The sequence below is a fragment of the Miniopterus schreibersii genome, assembly GCF_964146895.1.
Source record: "Miniopterus schreibersii genome assembly, chromosome: 5".
Classification (NCBI taxonomy): Eukaryota; Metazoa; Chordata; class Mammalia; order Chiroptera; family Miniopteridae; genus Miniopterus; species Miniopterus schreibersii.
Window position 1 is genome coordinate 16,516,911 of NC_138106.1, and position 16,868 is coordinate 16,533,778.

Here is a 16,868-nt window from a genome sequence, read left to right on the forward strand (position 1 = left end):
CCTTCTGGCGTTAGGTAAAGGGACCCTACAAGACAAGAGCCTGGAGGATGCGTGTAGGAAATCACCCTGTGAGGATCTATAAACACAATTTAGAGTGAGCCAATTCCTGATGATAGTTCTAAGGAATATCTGCCTGCTCATAAAAGGCTTACCTAAACTAAACTAATTGAGGAATGTGATGGAATTGGGCTGGGAAGCTGCGAGCTATCCTATCTTTGAGAGTTGCCAAGGCAACTCAGAAGAATCAAATTGGGTATCTAGGGGTAGGTTTTTAAAATGAAACCTGGAGGAGGTAGAGAAGGGGGAGGGCCCGAAAGAACAAACAGCTGGTATTAAACAGAAGCTAAAGGCAAGAGGACCGGGCGGCCCCGCTCATGAACAAAGCTGACTAGGTCCTGCTGCTCATGCTGAGCCTTTGAACTCTGTACATGAGAGGAATTTAGCAAGTCACTGGCTGGTTGTGCATATATTCTGGACCAAATAATATGCAAAAGCAGGACTGCGTGTTAAATGTGATAAAGTAACTGGACTCTGTTTGGTTGTTATTATTGGTTGTACATGTCTCCATTTTTCCCCACCCTTTTTCATGTGTCTTCCCAAGAATACTACCATTTGAAGTAGACAAAAAAGAACTGCTAGAAACTGGTCCACATTTCAACCAAGCAAGATAATGAAAGGTAATTAAAAAAAAATCTATTGTGCTTTATCTATCCCCCAAATTTAAAACCAAAATGGTTTACAGTGACAGAGTACATGTCTAGCCTCCAACAATTTCCTTTCTGTGCTGCCAAATCCCGCTGTGCTTTACCCAAACTCCCCCTTTTCCCCTTGACACCCCTAGGGCAACAGTGCTTTTTGTATGGAAGCGTGTTTGTGTTGGATATTTTTTCCTGAAGTTGAAAACTAAGTCAATTAAATAACAGTTAACTTCTTTTAACATGAAATAATATTTGTGATTATTTAAAAAATCCAATCCATTTTTCCTCAGGCTTATTTTCAAAACAGCTTTTTGTAGGTGTGTATGAAATTTTAATTGACTACTGTCCGAGGAGGCCTATTCATAGACTCTGTGAAAGGATTTTATTTTAAACAGCTAGTCCTAAAAAGCATGTATCCAAACACAGAAAAGATGATGCTGGACTTAAAATGTGGCCTTTTGCCATCACCTCCCTGTTCTGAATTGACCTCTGCCTATCTGGTTCTACGCAGTGCACGGGTTCTTTGGAGCAGACACATCAACAGGGTCTGCTAATGAAGTCTGGAGCTGAGTGAGCAACAGTTATGCTCCCATAACTCAGCAGTATGCTGATAAATGTTAAACAACCAGCTCTGAAAAATGTGTGTGTGTTATAAAAGATATAAAGCACACTATTTACAAATAATAAAATATGTAATGTTCATTATTGTAGATTCCACATAGCCAACTGATTCTTATGGAATGCCTTGTTGGTATTGGCCAAACTCTGGCATCTGTAGGCTACCGCTGGCCGCAATTGAATGAATAGGTCCCACATGACTATTAGATGATATTTTTGCTTTTGCTAATGAGTAAGACAGAAGTAAAACATTGCAGTCTTCTGTTGAATTTCATTCAATGACATATATAAATTTGCTGAATCATGTACGTTTTTGATACTGGAAGAACAGTTTTTGTTTTTTTGTACTATTTATAATGTAATGGCTATAGATGTAACAAGCACTTAAATTTAATCTGCACTACTGACATCTTCTCTCTTTTTTAAGACAATAAAACAATAAGTAAAGCCCTGACTTGTAGGAAATGACTGGTGAAGATACAGGAACAGAAACACTTTTTGCAGTAGACACCTCTGAAGGACGGTCTTCCCGATAAGAAGGAAGGTGGGCCAAGCCACCAATGACTTATGCTTCAACAGTTTACAGCTTTAGGATTGTTGCATAACCTATACACAATATCACACTGTATGTGTTAAAGTATTTTAATCTGACTTATAACTACTGTAACACAACCATTTAATATCACTGAGATTTATAGGTTATGTCTAACATGTCTGTAATTAATTATACGTGCAAATAAAGAGGTAGAAGGTCACAATATATAAAAAGTGAAGCCCTAGAGACTGCATAAAGTCCTGCAACAGTAATGTGTACTTTTGTAAATAAAGTAAAATGGAAGCATAGGAAGTAAAAAAGTAAGTTACTACCCTCTTGCCCACTGCTTTAAGAGTAAGCCTCCAAGGTAACCATTCTTAATAGCTGACATGCATCCTTTAAGTTTTTCTGACCACATATTTTTTTAAAAGATTTTTATTGATATTTGAGAGAGAGAGAAAGGGAGAGGGAGAGAGAGAAATATCGACATGAGAGAGAAACATCAATGAGAGGGAAACATCGGTCAGCTGCCTCCCGTTTGCCCCTACCCGGGATCAAGCCTGAACCCTGGGCATGTGCCTTGGCTGGGAATCAAACTGGCAGCCTTTCAGTGTATGGGGCGATGCCCAGCCAACTGAGCCACACCGGCCAGGGCTCTGACCACATATTTTAATAAGATTGTATTATATATTTTACTTATTTTAATAATACTATATTATTTTATCTTTAAAGGAACACATTTATATATTGTTAAACAACATTTTTTTTTTCCTGTTCATAATATATTCTCCTTGGTCAGGACACATAGCCCTACTTCATATTCTGTAAGAGCAGTGAAGTATCTACAGCTATAATCACTACCCTGCTAATAAAAGTTTAATCATTGTAATCATTCTCTTACTAACAGAAGTTTAGGTTTCTATTAAGGTTTTCACTCTTTTATATTTCTTTTGCTTTTGCAAAAAATATAGCAGTAAGTACCACTGCATATATATCTGTGTACATTACGTGAATTTCTGTAGGAGATAGAATTCTAGAAATAAAGTTTGCAGGTTTCTTTGATCATTAATCATGTATTTATTTACTTTGCAGTTACTTAAATAATCCTGGCTTCAATTCTAAATTTGTATACAAATATTTGCCAATTCACCATCCCCAGTCGGTTGCCAACTAAACTCCACAGGCACCCCGTCCTTTGAATTCAGAGAGTTCTGCATTATTTTGCCTTTGAATATTCTATCATTCAAAATCTTTGGTTCTGGAACTCACATTAGCTACAAGTTCTTTCATTTATGAATTATCTGTCCATTAATTTTAAGAAACAGTGGAATGATTGTTTAGATCATGTTTATTATGAACAAATCAGAGTAAACTGAATTCTTATATTTCAGGGTCCATTAGCACATCTTCAGAATGAGACCGTCAGTATCTCACTTATTTGGGAAAGAGAGTGTGTGTCCTCAAGGTGGGCAGCTTTGTCCTTGCTGAACCCGTAAATTTTTTTTTTCTGTTAACTAAAACAGAGATTAGACAGTTTTCTTTTTAGTCTGCCATTGTTAAAGGGTTTTCTTATAGGTCATCTTATTTTAATATGCACAGTACTACCAAAGTCCCAGCATTAGGCGGGCTGGGTTCAGATCTTTTTACCCTGCTCGGCACAGGTGCCTGAGGTGCCAGGCTCCCTGCATGATCCCATAGCTGCCCTCTGGTTACGCTGCGCTCGGTTTCTCATACCTGCTGGGATTTTCTGCTTCTATTTTGCTCCTGGCTGCAGGGGATAGCTCAAACTTTTTAAGATACTAGTCTATCAATTTGAAAATATTCTATGTGACATTTTATCCCTATAGATGAGTAATTTTAGGATTGTTTGGGTATCATAACAGTTGAAAGAAAACACTAGAAACCAAAATACAAGGCATTTTTGAAAGCTATGAGTTATTTTATCATATATATAAAATGTAAAGCATAATATACATAACATCTATGCTCCCATCAACCATCTTAAGAACTAAAACATTTTCAATATATTTGAAGCTCCCTGTTTGCTTTCCATGGTTACATAGCCCTCCATCCCTAATAGACTTAGTTATCCATCCCTAGTTATCCTGAATTTTGTAATAACAATTCCCTGGTTTTCTTAATAATTTTACTTCTTATGTGAATATCCCTTAAAAAGAATGTTCACTTTTATATATCGTCAGACTTTATATAACAATCATACTGCTGCAATTTATCGACAACTCGCGTTTCTGTTCAACTTGTTGAAGATTGTCTGTGATTCTGTAAAAAGCTTTTTGGTTCCTCATGAATAAACTGACCATTATTCACAGAACTGTCATGTCAGTGAATTAGCAGCATAAAACAAATAATTACTATCGAGCTTGGGAATTTCTCTGTTTTCCTGTTATTTTGAAAATGAAAGTTCAGTTGAAAAGCTTAATATTGACAAACTGCCCCCTTAATTAGAAATAAAATATGCATCATGGTTACACGGAAGGAAACTGGAATTCTTTTCTAGCGGCAGCAGTTTTACCTTGTGTTTGTTACTCTTCCTGCAAACCAGTGTCAACCACACAATTCCAGACGGTTAGCAGTTTAACAGGCTTTAAAGATTATAAAACTAGGCAGGAATGAAGTAATAAGTAACACTAACAAGCCTCCTGCTTATTTCTATACAAGGGTACACATAACATGTTAAACTGTGAAGGGTTTTAAATGGGATAAAATGCTTCTACTTTTTATTTACTTTTCATTCCAATTCAAACAGGCCAATCAATCTAACATTTCCTTCCTTTTTGTTTACTTCTGTTTGGGGAGGGCGGCTGAAAAATTTCTTCAAGAATTATATATCATACAAAATCCCTCCCTTCTGCCCAGTCTATTTTCAGATATCCGTGAATTAATTTCTAAATGATAAGGGTCAACTGCAGAGAACAAAATAAGGAGGGAGAGACTATTGGTCTCTTTGTTTTAAGTAAATTTCAAGTTTCCACTGAGATTTTCACCTACAATGGCTCCTTAATCAAACCATAATACAAATTCTGTAACACACATGTTAAAATACACTTTATACTTCTCTCTAAATGCCATCTAATAGGGGTTTTATCATTACAGAGATTCTTTAGTATAAAAATTAGCCCTACATATTTCTGGTGAATTTGCCATATATTCAACGTTGGGAAGTTACAATATTTTCCTGTGGAAGTTACCGTCTTGACAGTCCTTCTGAAACACTTAGTGTTGGACACCCTATCATCCAACAAATATTGATTGAGCGTCGTTTTGAGGGCTCAGGGTAGAGGGAAGAAAGACAAATACTCTGCTCTTAGGTAACATGATATACAGGGTGGGGCAAAAGTAGGCTTATGGTTATGGGTACACAAAACACGACGCTTATTCTTGTATTACTATTTATTAATTGTATTATTTTCCATACAGACAACTGTAAACCTACTTTTGCCCCACCCTGTATAAGCATTCATTCTCAAATTCTTATGACAAAAATCCTTACCATCTTTATTGTTCTCTTACTAATGAGCTAAAAACATTTACCATTCACTCAGCATTAGTATGAGAGTCCTGATTTTAACTTTTTTGAAAATTACAATGTGACCAGAGATAAAGGAAACAGTTTTCTGCAAAAGAAGCATTTGTGCTCAAACGTAAATGGCAAGGAGACAGCCCCGTGAAGCACTGGGGACAGAGTGCTCCAGGTAGACACAGCAGGGCCTTTGAAAGCCTGGAGCAGGAGGAGCCTGGCGTGTGGAAGGAGCAAACACAAGTGTAGAGGAGCGAGTAGGAGATGAGTGCAGAGAACTAGTCAGAGGCATAGCGTGTGGGCTCAGGGGACCATGAATAATGATTTCAATACAGATTTTTAAATTATATTTTCTAGAAACCCTCAATTCATATGTGTTGGTTCTCACACCTAAGAGAAGTTCTTCAATTCCTTAAAAAAAAACAGAGTGGGAGGAAACATAAGGATTCACACAAACAAAAGAAAGGGAAAAAAAATAGAAGATATTTCCAATTATAAAGATAGATTGAATAGCGCTCTCTGAGTTGTTGGTTTTATTTAAACTGAAGACTTGGGTCGGTGCAAATATTTTCTACAGATCCCCTTTCTTCTTTACTGAGAAAAACAATCTTCCTTGTTTTTCTCAGTAAAGAAGAGAAACTCCAGGCTCCAAATTATCCGAGATCTGTGGGGGAGAAAATAAAAGCAGGGTTCTGTGACCAATTCTGCCTCTGATTGATGGTGTTTATTAATAGTGTTTTGCTTCCTCGCCTCCACAGTGAGCACGAAATTTCCGAGAGATCCGTATGGGTCCTTTGTGGAAAGGTTTCAGGACAGATAAAATTAGCTGGAAATCATCTTGACTTTCTAAGAGAAAGGTTCCAGACTGTGGCTGAGTGTTTGCCTCTTGCATCTGGCTTCGCCCCTGTTCCCTCACATGGCAGGAGGAGGGACAGAGGCCAGAAAGGGCAGCCTCAGTTCCTTAATCTTCTCCTTGTGTCCACAGGGTTCTGCGCTATCAACGTTTCACTTCTTAATTTATAAAAGGTCACAATGTTGTGATTGTTCTATGTGGTCTCATTTTAATAATTTATCTCATTAAGAAACAAAATGCAGAGAACTAACGTAAAATTAGGGGGTATTTTATCTTTTTTCCTTTTTAACTTGCTTGCTTATCCTAGTTTCTTTATTATTGTGTGTTGACCTTTTGGCAGTTTATTTTCAATTTCTATTTTGTTTTCCCAGTGTCATGGAAAGGTCTCAACTGTCATCCAGATGACAGAAATCCACCAGAAAACCCAAATGGGGAAGTCCCAGAGTTGAAAATAAAATATTTTTAAAAAGAAAATATTACTAAAATAAACATGGGATAGTGTTGTTTGCTGGCAAGGAGATCTGTAGGAAATTCTGAGATAAGAGATGATAAAACTAAGAAAATGCAGGCACAATTAATTATCAGAATATCAACTGATATCACAGATGTTTTAAAGCCCAGCTTCTGGATGAAATACATATTAGCAAACCATTTCATGTCTTCTATTCCTTTAATTTTGTTTTCAAACATTCTCATGACAGTATTAAGGTATCCACACCACATTTCATGACAAAACCGGTTTAGGAATTGTGCACATCAAAGGAGGAAGGTATGCTGCGGCTGAGACAGGCACTTCTAAGACATCCTGCAAGGGTAAGTTCAGAGCTGCATGCTCCTGTGAATGCTGTCTGGATACTGACAAGAAGATTCAAACAGACTCTGCAAACAATGGAGCCTGGGGGATTGTGTACGTCTTGAGAAGTAATTTGAATGGCATGTATTTAAGACAATCCGTTCATATTTGAGCAAACCCAAGCAATTTATATTTCCTGGATGTCAGCTTGAATGGGAGGTTGAATGAATAGTGACACTTCACTCTCATTTTAGATAAAAATCATGGATAATCATGTATTTACACATTAATTTATACCACAGAAGTATGCAAGGTAAGAAAATAGGACCTCCCTATACTCCTGTTGAGGATATAAACTGCTACAAACTTCCATGGAGGACAATTTGAAATTTACATCCAAAAGCTTAAAAATATTCATGATCTTTTTACTCATCAATTTTAAAGGAAATAGGAAGATAGGTGTTCAGGATTAAATAACTTATTTAGTATATTGTCTCTGTATTTAGAACAATGAAAATCTGGAAAGAGCCAGAAACAGAGATTAAACATGCTTCATTCACACAATAGAATACTTTTCAGTATATACAGATGATAATAAAGATTTATAACTATTGACATGGAAATACATTTTTTAATTATAAAATCAGGCTACAAAATTGTGTTTAAAGCATGACCCCATTTTGGTAACAATATATTTTTATTCATTGCTGGCATATATGAATAAAAACGTTTTCAAATCATTGGATGCTACTTTGGGCTTTTTCACTGGCTTAAACTTACATATTTCCAACTCTTTCCAGTTAGAATTTTTTGGACTACAATGCCATGTAAGATTTTATTATAGGTTGTTACTAATGAATTGTAAAGCGTATGTTTCAGCTATTAATTATTTCATAAACAAATGTTGTAGCTAAAAAAGTAACCATTTCCTATTTTTCAGGATTCTGAGAAATTCTGTGTTTGGGAGGCTGGAAAATCTACAATGTCCATATCACATGAATGATAGTTGGTGTTGGCCACCAGATGGGTGCTGAGCTGTAGCTTTTGGAAGGCTTGGTCCTCCTACATGAGGAACTCTCCACATGGGTGCTTGGGCTTCCTTTCAGCATGGCAACTAGATCTCAAGAAGAAGCATTCCAAGAGTCAGGAAGTAGAGACTACCAGTACTCTTAAGATATGAACTAAAAAATCCCAGGAAGTCACTTCTGCTATTTATTTGTCAAAGCCAGTCACAAGGCCAGTCCTGAGTCAAGGGGAGAGAAGTGGTAATCATACAAGAGGAGAGGAATTGTTGGGGTCATCTTTGGAACCTAGCTACCACAATGTGAAATATGCCACTTAGAAGCACCCTGGGAATGAATGTCCATAAATATATGAAAAATTGAGGTGAATTTTAGACTGCAAAGCAACCCTTGGAGGTTACATTATTACCTTTGGCTGTCAAAAGTAAAGAGACTTCCATTATCTTTCACCAGATCCTGACCGGGCAGAGAGGAGAAGGGCAAGGAAGTGAAAGAATTTCCTTCCTGAACCAGGACCAAATATTTAATTTCCTCTACTCTATACCAGCATTACTCCACACAACAAAAATCTATCATTAGCTCTGTACTGAGGAATGGGACAGAGACATTTTACCTATTTAGTTCTTTCTCCTTCCCCATCCTCTGAAGAAAGAAAACTTCCTGAATGGATGGAGTTCAAAGAGAAAGGCATTCAGAACCAACGGAATGTCTCTCTTTAGGTGCTGAGCACCAGCAAGTCAGGAATTGACCCAAGTATATTGTAAGAAACTGTGTTTTGTGGTACAGGTTGGGAAGGACGACCAAGGTGTAGGAACAGACCACATGAGAGAAAATTTTGCTTAATAGAAGAGGAGACTCCTGAGAATTTGGGATGGTATACATTAAAAAGTCGATATGGTTCTAGTATCTATATCTCCTTAGAAGCAGAGAGAGACATGAATGAAGATTATATTCCTTTCTGGGTTCAGAGTCTACAAGGAGGACACTGCTCCTGGACTGAATTTAGGGGTGATAGCTTTCTAAGCATTACATATGTATCAAGAGAATTCTGTATACATGCTCCATCAGAACAATTTGAGGTTTTGTGCTTGGTTCAATTTTTTAAACACTATTCTATATCAAAAGAGGTACAAGAATATTTCTATTCCTAATCAGTCTCCTAAAAAGATAAATCTAGGGCTTCATAATCAATTGTGGAACATATTTTTCTTCCCGTTATCATACCAAAGATTTGTTAGCAGTTCTTTAATTGCAGTATTTAGTGACCAAGATATGCCTTCACTAAAATAAATGCTAAGAAGTAAAATGGTAGAGTTTAAAAATAAAATCTCCAGGGGAATATAAGCATGCTTTCCACATATGAAATTTAGGAAAACTAAGGATAGACTCAAAAACAGAAAAGGCACAAACAATTGTCTTTTTTGCTAACATTGATCCTTAGTTATCCCACGGACTGCAAATGCAGTCTTAAGATATATTAAAAAGCTCCTTTTAATGTTAATAAGTCATTGTATGGTGTTTGTAATACAAAGCCCAAATATCACCATGCTTTGTTCCAGTTGAATTCTAATGTGTATGAAAATTAAACTCTGCTACAACACATAAAAATTTCATAAAATATTTATGACCAGATCAGCCTTTGTTGAGAATAACAAAACATGTGAAGTGTAGAAATTAGCTATCATATGGTTAACAGTGTGTGTGTGCCTTTAAATTTATGGAATGATTTAGCCTACAAATAAATGTAGGTTTTCAGCAAACTTGATCCATGGTAGGGCCACATAATTTTAGTCTGTTCCATTTCTATAGGTCATTGTGTTCAAGGTATCGTGCACATGTTTAATAACAAAATGTGGAATATTCTGATATATGGAAAATCATTCATAAATGAAATATAAAAAAGCAAAACCCACACTAGGATGCTTACTCTGGCTCTAACAATTTAAAACATTAGCCACATTTACATTACGATGATTTTTAAATGGTATAACAAAATAGTGGCATTTAAACTTTGTGGATATTTTCTATGGATGTATCAAATACAATATTTTTAAGAAGTATTCTCTTATTCAGATGGAAGCAATCCTCTTCTCACTCACACTGGTTATTCTGAACATTTTTGTTTTTCTCAACCTAACTGACAGATTCTTCAGAGAAAGTACCCTATTTCTTAATGCAGTGTCATCAATTATACCTACCAGCTCAGGGCCTGAAATAAAGTAAAAACTCAGTAAAAGTTTATTTAGTGAAAATGTTATATTTATTTCAAAATCTTTTCTAGACTTAATTGTTCAATATCAGTTCTTGTCTTTTTGAATTGACTAGGGCCTTCAGCAGAATGTTTTAGTGGAAATAGTGGATATCCTTTATTTATTCATGATTTGCTACAGGTTGGGTGCCCTCAGGAACAGATCTTGAGATGGAGGTGAATGTGCAAGAAATTTGTTAGGAGTGTTCTTGGAATCTATCCATGTGGATGAAATGGAGTGAAGGAGGAAAGGCCTGAGAAAGAAATTAGACTGTGATGTGATCTTAAGGAATGCTCCTGCCAACCCCTGAGAAGCTCTGAAGCTGAAATCTCTTTCAAGTTGCTCTAAGTGGGGAAAGAGACCAGGCTTTATATCTCTGAATAAGCCAGTAATTGGTTGAAGGCCACCCAGGTGAGGGAGGTCGCGTGACTTTGGGTGAGGTGACTCTCTTCAGTTAATACATTTCCTAAAGAGGGTGGACCACTAAGAGCTCTCTGCTGGAAGTAAGGCTGGGGCAGTAAGTCCTTCAGTTCTGAAGGGCCATGTGGACAGCACCCCCTGTCCAACATTTATGGGGGAAGGTTTTATCTTCACAATATTTGTGCCTTAGTGTCCCTTAAACAATAAACATAACATCGTAATAAAAATAACGATAACAAGAAAAAGAAGAAAATAACCACCATCCCTGGAACACAATGTAAAATGGTGCTTTCGCCTTGTCTCAGAGTTTCAGTGAAGGCCCAGGTGAGCCTAATGAATGGCAAATCGTGTATTTTAAAGAGTGGCACTGCCATGCACATCTTTCTGAAAGGAATGTGGCCTTGTGCCCATTACTCCACACAGCCTACGTAAGAGAGAGATTATAACAGCACCAGGCAAGTAAGGCTTTGACCTGTTCCTTCACCTCCCTGCCCACTAACTATCCCCGTTCTCACTCCCACCCTATGACCCTGAGGGCACCTGTACCAGGTCAAAAAGGGGAGGAAAGATCAAAGGGCAACCGACCCTTTTAAGCCACAGACACGGCCTGGGCTGATGGGTGCAGGGCTATAAGAGACGAGGGGTGGCATGGTGGAGATTGATACTGAATTAGATATGGTATTCCATTTTTGATTTAGTCTAGATTTTTAGAACTGTGGCTACTCTTCAAGTTGTCATTTTCTAAGCAAGTATCGTCTCTGTTCACAAGCTTACCAAGAGGTAGAAAAGGGTGCTCTCACTTACTGCTTAAAGGCGGTAAGGGAAAAATACGGCCTTGATTTCCCACTACTTTCAGACAATAACAACAGTAGTAATAACCAGCAAAAGTATTCACTAACTCTTGCTCACGGCTGATTTTTTATGAAGCACTTTCATATGGCCTAACTTATATACATTAGATTCTTGATCTTCCTTGGTACAATAATCAATATTGCTTTTCTTTCCACTTCAGGATCTTGTGGCAATGTGTGGCCTTTTCCTAGAATGCTCTTTCTCCTATTTTAGCTTCATTAATTTTCACTGGCATTTCAGTGCCCAAATCAAATGTTTTTGCCTCAAGAAATCCATCTCTAACCCATTCCATGCTTTCAAGGTACCCACTATTTCTACTTCATAATACTCTTCAAATTTTACCTTAAAAAGTATATAATTAATTAGTTAATACCTATCTCCCCTGCTAGATTTAGCTTCATAAGGTCAGGACCCTAGTGGACCTTGTTCAATATTGATTTTCTGGCATCTACTAAATTCAGACAAGAACAACATTTTTAATAAGCATCAGAGCATTACACATAGTAGGGGCTCAATGGCTACTGAATAAATGGAGAAATGATAAAAGCACTGACATGGCTTGAGATTCCTTGCTCCTGACTAAGAAGAGTTTTTTGTTTTGTTTTTTTTTAAATACCATGGGCAGTCAGGTTGCAGGCCAAAATGCCTTCCTGACAGTGGCCATTTGAAACTGGATTTGATACTTTACTAAGGCCTGCTAAGGGACACTGAAGTGGGTTGGGACGATCATCACTTGTCACGAGCTACATGTGGGACGGAGAAAGGATGTACATAGCTGAGGAGGGTGTTACAGGTGAACTTGTTGTGTTTTTTTTGTTGTGTGTTTTTTTTCCAGACAGCCACTCTATTCATTAGCAAAATTGTAAGTTCCTTCCACCTTCATCTCTATAAAGATAATGGGAGATTAACATATTTTTAAGGCAAAATCTTTGGTTCCTTTGAAGGAAAGTGCTACATAAATCCATGACTAATCAAAAGGAAAAATGTCAGGCTAAGATCAAGGACAATGTTTTTGATAATTTTTAAAAAGGTTATGCATACTATCTTTTATTCTGCAGTCAATTAGACTCTTTCATTTTCAAATATAAAACCGAGAGGCTAATATTTCTCTTTTTAATGGCATTTTCCTACCATGAAAAATTTAGCATATTTTTCCAAAGAATTATTAGAAAAGATCAAGCACCCATATATAAAAATTCATAGGACCACTATATCCTTTCCTCGGCATTTTAAAACATTTTAATTAGCTTGGTAATGGTTTTCAATTCTACTCATTTTAGAGTATTTACAAAAATACATAAAGGTTCACCCTGAGTCTTCCAATTAGGCTAAAGCAAGTTTTACTTCATTGAAACATGACTTCTTCTTTGACTTTTGAATATGATGATTGTTAAAAATCCTTTCCAGGTTCAGAACATTATCTACCCACTCAGTCTCCTTTTTAGACAGGTTGGCTTTTTAATCTTCATTTGTTAAATTCAGGTTGGAGTCCTCTGTGGAAATAGGCCATAGCAGTCTGCAACTTTCTTCATAAAGTTTTAAATATCATTTGAGTTGGTTGGTTTGATTTTTGATAGCTACAGCAAATTGGATTTTTTCTGATTTTGTATTTTAATTTTAATTAATTTGTATTTCATCAGTTTCTCAAAGCAAGCAAAAATTTCGACACACAAAAAAATTATTGAAGCAAATTACAAAATTTAAAGGTGACAGTTGAGTAGGAAGTGAAAAGAGAGAATTATACTTTAAAAAAACACACACAACAAAACTAAGAGGTTTCAGTGTAGGTTAGCTACTATAATTGCAAGTAAAATAGGTTTTGAACATTCTAGTAGTCAAATCTAAGGGAAAATTATGATAGGTTATATTATGCATTTTTTGGTGATATTATCCTCATTTTAAATTATTGTTTAACTCTTTTTAAGGGTTTTCTCTTATAAGAAAACACAAACACATCATTTAAATAAGTCAAGCAGTACAAAATATATACAATAAAATGAGGATTCTCTCTCCTTCTTTGTCAGAAGTACTTTTTACATGTGATATGTGTCTTTGTGTTTTTTTCTATGTATTTTTGGCTGTCAATATATAAGAATGAGGCCCCAGAGGGATAGAGGAGAGAAAGCTTCACTGTAAGGGTCCTGTCTTGAGTCAGCTTTCTCCTTGAGAGTTGGAGTTTTTATATATTTTATTTTAAATTAAAAGCTGATAACTAAAATGCTGATTTTCCTTGAGTGCAGAAGAATAAAATGATTTAGAATTTTTCAAAGATTCCTCTATATTCTAAACATTCTATATTAACTATGTGTAATATTATTATACTTTAAATTTAAAAACCAGTGTCAACTGAAGGAAATAATGTCAGTCAGTTTCTAAGGGCACAGAGACAAAAAGAAGACTTTAAAGCAGAGGCTGAAATTTTAGGGCAGCTGTTAATGTTTAGATGGTCAAAATCTTTTAGAGTTTGACATAAACTGTTTTGCAGCACTAACATGCTGCATACAGCTTGTTATTTCTCTCAGTTTTATGAATAACTGGATTTCTTCATAGTTGAATCAGAGCCCCGGTTTAAGACTGATTTTCTTCTCCATACTCAGATTGAGATCCTGCACAAACAGCTTATCAAGCATCGAGGGCCCACAAGCCAACTGAGAAATCATGGCATTGGGAATATTCATTTATAAGTCTCTGTTAACTCTGTAGAGATCAAATAGTCATCTATATCCAGTCCTTGAATTATTTACAACAAATATTTCCTGAGTGTCTATTATGCATTAGACACTTTACTAGATACCAACAATATCTAGCAAAGATAAATAAATAGAGACCTTGCTTGCAAGTTGAGAGATAAAAATCAGTTACTTAGATGACAGGAGGATAATATTTCGGAGTGGCTCTGAAATAGACAAAAGCAAAAAAAACTCAAGAAAGAGAGCTAACATGAATTCTAGAAAGGTAAAATTGTCTGTATTCTGGCTTATTTTTTTTTCTCAGTAACTAAATTATACATTCTTCATTATAGGATTGGTAAAAATATTTGAAAATTAAGAAGGTATCTTTTATAATTTTCCTTTATGTTTGGAGTCCTAAATGTTATGCTTAGGTTTTGGATATAGATTTTTTTCCTGTTAGTAACAGTTCTCTAGACTTTGAATCAAAATTTGCTCTAACAGTTTGTTTCCTTTTTTTTTTTTTTTCCCTAAAGATCAGCCCAAATTTGAAGCATAATTCACGAGTGTGGTTCCACCAAAGCCTTCATTTCACACTGCAGTGTAAGTTAAGGTCTGATAGCACCATATTGTGGACTGATGTTTGCACAGCTTAGTTTTGCTGCATAGGTTCACAACCAAGCTGTGATCTGCATGAGATCAAAGTAGGGAGCTAGTTCATTTGAAAAGAATTAAGGTCCAATTGAGAATTAGCTGATAAATACAAAAGATTTGCTCAACCAAGTATTTATAGGGCAGGGATTACTTATAAGAGTTTTATCCTTTATGTTTAATATTCATAAGTGCTGATCCATGCAAGAGTTCTCTTAGGAGGCTCCAAAAATACTAATTACATGACAGTAGGGATATCTATCCGCTGTGGCTACTTTCTGACAGATTACACTGTGAAAATCTTACCCAGAATGAATGTTCCAACACCTATTCAGCACACTAGCAAGAGCAGTTCTTTTCCAGAAATTCAAGTTCTGATGGAAGCATTTTCCAAGCTGAAAAAGCATAGCACCCCTAATAAGTTCAAGGAAGCCCACCTTATCTGGGGAAATATTTGCAGCGTTGCACTGCACTAGAACATATGACTTATCTGAGTCATAACAAGGCTTGAACATCTGAAGAAGTCATTAAAGTAGATGTGGATCCTTATTTACTGTTCTAAGAAATACATTTTTAAAAATTCTTTTAATTTCTTTAGTTTTACAATGTAAATGTTCTCATTCATGTCTTTCTTGGCAAGGGCTTCATGAAACATTTTAATTAATGTCATTTAAAATAGTGAACTATTCATCATCTGTGTATTTTAAGCCCTACATCCAAATAACCTTTAACTTGAAAAGTTGAGTTGGGAGTGAAAATCAGTATCTCATAGCCTCTTGTTTTAGCCTGAGAAGTAATGACCACGAAGGACAAGTTTTACTGTTTACACTACAGAAATCAAATATTCTCATTCCCTATAAAAAATAGGACATGTAGCAACAGATGAAGGAAATAAACTCTTAAATAAGAGCTAATGGGGACTATGGAGATTAGTAGGATCCATAAGATTGAACTGAGGTTAACTGGTTTTAAAATAATTCCTTCCCCCATAAGTCAAAAGTGATTTTGAATTTACGGGTAAACACCAGTGAGTTCAGATATTGCAAAAGAAGATAGTATAAAAATGTCCTTATTTTGCTTATTTGGGAGTGTGGTCACTTACGGGCCGCCCTAGAACTCAGTTGCAAGTGTCCCCGTGCGAGGGATCAGTGACTGTTTTGTCTCCCTGGCCTGTTGGAGGAGTCGTCTTGTTCAGGCACCACCGGATAAGAGCTGGCAACGCCTGGAGGTGCCTGGCACCGCTCTACCCAAGAACAAAGGTGAAGGAGGTAGAAGCAGGTGTTGGGGTGAGAATCAGAATGAATCTGAAAAAAGAGAATTGGTCCTTAAAGAAGATGGACAAGAGAATGCTTAGGTCATCAAAATGTTGGGAAACGGATGACTAGAAGCAATGTGCTCTGATGGTGTGAAGAGGTTGTCATATCAGAGGAAAACTGAGAAAAAAAGGTTTGAACAAACACCTCCGACATTATATTGGCTGGTCTGCGAGACTATCAGGAGAACAAAGTTGATGTAATTTTAAAGATCCAGGCAGGTGAAGCCAGAAGTCTGAAGGCCTATTGTGAGCTTCCAGAACATGTTAAAATCAATGAGATGGATACATTTGGTCCTGGAGATGATGATGAAACCCCATTTGATGATATTGAAGATGATGATGAAGACACTGATGACATCTAAACTGAACTCACAGTTTTTGAATATTGTCCTACAGTTTGGATTTTGGCCATCACTGTTAGGAAAACTAAAACTTCAGCACAAATGCAGTTTGTTAAGGAACACTGATTTATTTTCATTGTTTTAAGTATTATATTTCTTGAAGTGAAATTTTAACACTTTATTCTTTTGATGCAATAGAACTTAGTTGGAAAAGACCATGTTATCTGCTGTTAAAAATATGGAAAGAAGAGAGGAAAGAGAAAATAAATAAAAGAAATGTTTTCCAGTTAATGGATGTTTTGAATAAACTGCTT

At 36.3% G+C, this 16,868-nt stretch overlaps 1 pseudogene across 1 annotated transcript in view; it reads left to right on the top strand.

Moving 5' to 3' along the window:
- Nucleotides 1–16,575, top strand: part of LOC308557935 (eukaryotic translation initiation factor 1A, X-chromosomal pseudogene) — a 34,307-nt pseudogene extending 17,732 nt beyond the window's left edge. The window contains exon 2 of the transcript in view: nt 16,013–16,575. The product of the transcript in view is annotated as a eukaryotic translation initiation factor 1A, X-chromosomal pseudogene (transcript). The remainder of the gene's footprint in view (nt 1–16,012) is intronic.
- Nucleotides 16,576–16,868: the final 293 nt, after the last annotated feature.